Source organism: Lepus europaeus, chromosome 21, assembly GCF_033115175.1.
Source record: "Lepus europaeus isolate LE1 chromosome 21, mLepTim1.pri, whole genome shotgun sequence".
NCBI lineage: Eukaryota > Metazoa > Chordata > Mammalia > Lagomorpha > Leporidae > Lepus > Lepus europaeus.
Genome location: NC_084847.1, coordinates 54,455,940 through 54,462,396, shown reverse-complemented (window position 1 = coordinate 54,462,396; position 6,457 = coordinate 54,455,940).

The window sequence follows — 6,457 nt, the reverse complement described above, 5'->3', positions numbered from 1 at the left end:
GATAGAACTGCAGGAACGCCTCAATTCTCAGCTGAGCAGATATAGCCAAAGTCAGTGCCAAAGGCTGTGGTGGGAAAGAGATGGGACTACATGAGTAGCTGTACTTGAATGCTTTAAATCCCTAGATTGCCCTGTATTCTGGCCCTGTGGAAGTAGCCCACGATGTTGGAAAGTAAAGCCTTTTCCCTGTCTTGACACAATGACAGTGTCTTAAATGAGGCAGGCGTTGTACTGTTAAGGTAGTGTTGATGCCCAAAATCTGCTCCTGCCTCCTTACCTATCAGGTGTGTAGGGTAAAGACCATAGGATCTGAGTGCAAGTGCTACCTTGTGAACAGAGGGCAGAGATCACAGATCTAAGGAGCTGCAGGGACTGGTGGATGTGCTGGTAGGGCTGGGGACTGTGAGAGTGGATCCTGACCAAGGAGCATCATATTTAAACTCAGAAAGGGAAATCCTGACATAAGAGTACACTTCAAGTGACAAAACTCAGCATTGGCAAGAGGGAGACGAGTCTAACACCGCTGTGATGATTCTTGAAATCTCTGAAAAAGCAGTGGCCCGAAATGAAGCGGTGATATCCAGGCTTCTGCGGCAGACTAAAGGCCCATAAATAGACAAAATAGGATGGACTGTTAGAATAAAACACCCAAACAACCCCTCACTGGCTGTGTTCTTTAGGCCTGAAGAGCACTGTTTACCAAGGCTGTAAGGAAGGCTTGCCATGATTCTGGAGTAACAGAAGCCAGGTGGCAAACAAAGCAGAGTGGGTGTAATTACTGTACTGGGCCGCAAGGCTGAGAGTGCAGATGGCAGACCTCAGGGTTGTATGGAGATGGCTGAAATATCAGTTGCCTAATATAATTAGAAAAGAATGAGTGAACAGACATTTGGAGCCAACTGACCCAATGAAAGGACACATCTTGGCCTAGTTTGCAAGTGTAAGCCAACTCATGCCTAGAATCCATTGACTGGAGGTGAATCTAGTTCCCTTGAGGAAGGATCCTGCTACACCATGGCAAAGTATATGTAGTGTTTTCCCCATCTGACCTACAGAGGCCCATGGTCATTGAGGTAACCATACACTAGAAAAGTGAACACCATAGCTTCCCCATTTTCCTTCCTCTCCCTTAGAGTAGGGGCATAAGGAGTTAGGTAATAAGTGGAGTCCTCAGAACCCTTCTCATGAGCGGATGCTCCCTCATAGAGTGTCTTCAACACAGAACTGCTCATTGTAGTCAGTGTCTGGCTCCTTGAATGACTGCATGTGACTACAGCTCACCAGCTTTTCCCGAAATGGCACATTAAAAAAAAAAAAACAACAACAAAAAAAAACACGTCTGTTTTACTTAGGCCATTACATTCTGAGCCTATTTATTTTGGCATTTTAGCTGCCTCTAAAACAGCTGGTGCTAGTCAAACAGGACAAGATAGATTTTGCTACATAAAAATAAATTTTAAACTTCCATATGGAATACAGGCAAAGCTAAAATAGGAGAAAAATGTTTAAACAGTACAGATGAGTCATTAATATCCATTCTGAAGAGGGTTCACACACATGAGGGAGAATGAGTATCTACCATCTGCTCGTTTATTCCCTGAATGCCTGCAACAGCTGGGGCTGGGCCACGCTGAAGCCAGGAACCCAGAACTCGGTCTGGTCTTCCAGGTGCAGCCATCATTTTCTGCCTCCCAGGGTGCACATTAGCAAAAACAAATTAGAAGCAGGGCTGGGACTAGAATCTAGGCGCTCCTTTATGGGATGTGGGTGTCCTAAGTGGAATCTTTTTTTTTTTTTTTTTAATTTATTTACTTGAAAGTCAGAGTTACACAGAAAGAGAAGGAGAGGCAGAGACAGAGGTCTTCCATCCACTGGTCCACTTGCCAATTGGCCACAATGGTCAGAGCTGTGCCAATCCAAAGCCAGGAGCCTCCTCTGGGTCTCCCACATGGGTGCAGGGGCCCAAGGACTTGGACCATCTTCTACTGCTTTCCCAGGCCATAGCAGAGAGCTGGATTGGAAGAGCAGCAGCCAAGACTAGAACTGGCACCCATATAGAATGCCAGTGCTTCAGGCCAGGGCGTTAACCCGCTGAGCCACAGCGCCAGCCCCCTAAATGTATACTTAACTGCTATAAATACCTGCTCCTCTTACTTATTTTTGACTACCTAGCATATTTTTAGGGTGCACACATAGAGCCAGTCTGGTTTTCTCTTCACTTAATGCTTAAGTTTCCCGAAAAGGGAAAAAAAAAAAAAAAAAAAATCAGAGGGAAAGGGGAAAAAAAAAAAAAAGGCGGAGCCAGCTATTTAAAGGAGCCACCTTTAAATAGTTCTCAGGGCTGGGGCTGCGGCATAGGGGGTAAAGCCACCACCTGCAGTGCCAGCATCCTATATGGGCGCCGGTTCAAGTCCAGGCTGCTCCACTTCTGATCCAGCTCTCTGCTGTGGCCTGGAAAAGCAGTAGAGGATGGCCCAAGTCCTTGGGCCTCTGCACCCATGTGGGAGACCCAGAGGAGGTTCCTGGCTTTGGATTGGCACAGCTCTGACCATTGTGGCCAACTGGTGAGTGGACCAGTGGATGGAAGACCTCTGTCTCTGCCTCTCCTTCTCTTTCTGTGTAACTCTTGACTTTCAAATAAATAAATAAATCTTTTTTTTTTTTTTTAAATAGTGAATTCTCTGCTTTCCCAGGCATGTTAGCAGGGAGCTGGAAGTGGAGCAGCCAGGACTCTAACCAGTGCCCATTTGGGATGCTGGCTCTGCTGGTGGAGGCTTAACCTTCTATGCCACAGTGCCAGCCCCTCTTTTACATTTCTCAAATGACCTCAGCACCTCAACTTCAGACTGTCTCCTCCACTGGCTTTGTATATACAATCCTCACAGTTCTTGCCCTGAAATTTAATTCTTAATGCTTGCAAGCCTTATCAAAACTAGACACATCCTCTAGAATCAGGACTGTCTTTTGCTTTCATTGTTGCCCTTAAGTCACCTAACAAAGTTCCTTGTAGTTAATTTAAGAAAACTCAATATAGGCCTGGCATTTCAATTCTTGAAGGGCATGTATTTATAAACTGAGAGATTTCACTGTGACAGGCTATTTATCAAGCATCTGAATAGAGGAATATTGTAGCAGTGAAAGTTTAAAATACAGAAATAGACATGTCCACAGGTAATTTACATACATGGTTCCCATTATACCTCCTTCTCCAGCAAATAGTAATGTTCACAGTGTATTCTCCACAATTCATTTATCAATTGCCTATAACTGCTTAGCGCTGGCCTGTAAAATAAATGTTTTCCTTGGTCTTCTACCACTTAGCTTCTGTCAATAACGGAAGCATCTTTCTTACTAGGAAATGGAGGCAAGGTGTTATTTAGGCTACTTTTTCACAGGTAAGTTGAGCCTATCATAGAATTCCCAAATTGGAAGGGCCCTTGAGATAATCGTGACTTAGGATCATTTTTTTAAAGATTTATCTTTATTTGAAAGGCAGATGATAGAGATGGGAGGAGAGAAGGAGAGAGATCTTCCATCTCTTGGTTCATTACCCAAATACCCCCAACACCAGAACTCGGCTAGCCGGAAGCCAGGCACTCCATCGGGGTTTCTACGTGGGTGGCAGGGACAAGAACTAGAGCCAAGGACAAGCACTTCTGCCTTCTAGACCCACCAGCAGGAAGGTGGCTTGGCTCGAACTAGGCACTCCAACATGGGGAGGCAGGAACCCCACGCGAAGGCTTAACCCACTGCGCCAACGGCCACCTCTACTCGGGATAAACGTTAAGCTTGCAGTCTGCGCTTCGTCCAAAATCACCCTGCTCAGTGGCAGAGCGAGCACTGGTCTCCCAGGGGCCCAGCTCCCTACCGTAACACCCACCACCTCCCCCACTTTGCTACTCACCCGCCCAGTCAGGCGGCGACCCAAAGCCCACCCGGTGTCCGAAGGGGTTCACGACACAGGCCATCACAGGGTCCTGCAACTCCAAGGCTAAATGCCAACAACAGCCTCGCACTTCAGACACTCGTTAACCCCTGCCGTCGCTGGCGGGTTCCGGGCGAACAGCCCATCTCCAACACCTGAGGCTGGTCAAGCCCCCCGGAACTTGGTCTTCCGGATTCCCCGACTCGGGGTCCCCGGGAACCCAGAGATGACACCGGGGTCACCTGGTCCCCGAGCCCTCGGGGTGCGCACCGAGGACGCCAGGGCACAGGAGCGGCACGCGGACTGCCTTTCCCGGCTCCACAAGCATCTCGCCTTCCCTCCGGGATCCGGTGCCGTCGCTGAGCGGAAACAGCGCCCCCCACTGCCGAGGCTGGGCCGAAGGCCAGGGACGGGCTCCTCCGCCCGGTCTGGGGGCCGTCGGGCTCAGGGCGATCGTGGAACACGACGTCCGCCGCGGTCGCACCCACCTCTCACCGAGGACCGCCGGGCTGTCTGAGGCGCTGAGGTATCCAAGGCACCGAATGCCGAGCGTCCAGGAAGCGCCACAGGAACCGGAAGTGCGTCACACCCGTCTTCCGGGACTGCGCTCCGCTCCGGCGTACTCTCTAGGAACGCGGGAGGACTCTGCGTCGTGTTCCCAAAGCTGTAGCCGGTGGCATTGCGGATCCGGTTCCTCAGCTTCTGGGCCCGGAGGACGTGCAGGGGATCAGGTTTCCCTGGCTACTACCTTGTCAGGTGCTTACACTTTTCTTGTTTTCTTACTGATGCCAGTAACAGCGGTAACTGAAACACGGGTGTAGACAGACGAAGGCCAAGGATAAATGGTTTCCCAGACCCGAGTGCTTGCTGCTTATTTGTGTATTGGCAGTCGGAACGACAGTATTTTCCTTTTTAATTTTTTTTAAATTTTATTTATCTAAAAGACAGAGTTACAGAGAGAGGTAGAGACAGAGAGAGAGGTCTTCCATCCAATGGTCACTCCCCAGATGGCCGCAATGGCCGGAACTGCGTCAATCCGAGGCCAGGAGCCAGGAGCTTCCTCCAGGTCTCCCACGCGAGTTTGGGCCATCTTCTACTGCTTTCCCAGGCCATAGCCGAGAGCTGGATTGGAAGTGGAGCAGCCAGGACTAGAACCGATACCCCTATGGGGTGCTGGTGCTTCAGGCCAGCGGTGGGGCCTTAACCCACTGAGCCACAGCACGCCGGCTCGGAAAGTCAGTATTTTCAAAGACTTGATCTATGGGCAACAGATGTTCTTTCCAACATTAGTTATAAGATCCAGAGCTGGGCTAATGTCCCCAGGGAGTTTTCAGAGCAACAATAGTGAGATTATCCATAGTGAGTTGAATTCTGTGGCACATTGGCTGTCACTATCATAACCATCGTGATGGCTTCTATCAGTACTTCCTGAGTAGGTCGAGTATAGCCTCACCTTTGGGCGGGCTGTTGACCTGGTGGTTCAGACTCAGCTTGGGATGCCTGTGTCTCATATGAGAGTGCCTGGGGCCGTCGCCGTGGCTCAACAGGCTAACCCTCTGCCTTGCAGGGCCGGCACACCGGGTTCTAGTCCTGGTTGGGGCGCCGGATTCTATCCTGGTTGCCCCTCTTCCAGGCCAGCTCTCTGCTATGGCCCGGGAGTACAGTGGAGGATGGCCCAGGTGCTTGGGCCCTGCACCCCACGGGAGACCAGGAGAAGCACCTGGCTCCTGGCTTCGGATCAGCGAGATGCGCCGGCCGCAGCAGCCACTGGAGGGTGAACCAACGGCAAAAAGGAAGACCTTTCTCTCTGTCTCTCTCTCTCACTATCCACTCTGCCTGTCCAAAAAAAAAAAAAAAGAGAGAGAGAGAGAGAGAGTACCTGGTTTGAGTTCTATTCCTGCTTCTGATTCTAGCTCATCAGAATGTGCACGCTGGGTGGCAGCAGGTGATGGCTCAATACCTGGGTCACTGTCATCCATGTACTAGACCTAGATCGAGTTCTTGGCTCCTGACTTCAGTCTGGTCTGACCCAAGCTGTGCAGGCATTAGCAGGGGGGTTGGGGAAGAAGATCTCTGTCCATCTCTGTTTCTCTCTCTCTGCCTTTCAAATAAATAAAGATAAAACACAATAACTTCTCCTTTTATAAACCGGGGACTAAGACCCTGAATGGCTGTGACATGAAGTCCTGAGACAAGTGTATGATAAAGTACAACAATGGAAAATTCCACAAAAGAAACAGCCACCTACTACATACAGAGCCTAATGGTAACTAGGTGGTAGCCTGAGCTGCCTTCTAAGCCCTGACTAATGTTCCATTCCTCATGGGGTTAGACCTCGCTGAGGTTGCCACTGTTTCTTTCTTCTTCCTTGTGACTCTTTTTCAATCATGCGTTTGCGTGCGTCTGCACTGTTGTCACCAGATGACTCTAAACTAGGCCCCTGTTGAAGTCATATTCTCAGAACGTGTTCCTACAGATACATCTTCGTATTTCCTCCCAGTGTCCCAAGTCATCTCTAAGAGCCATCACATT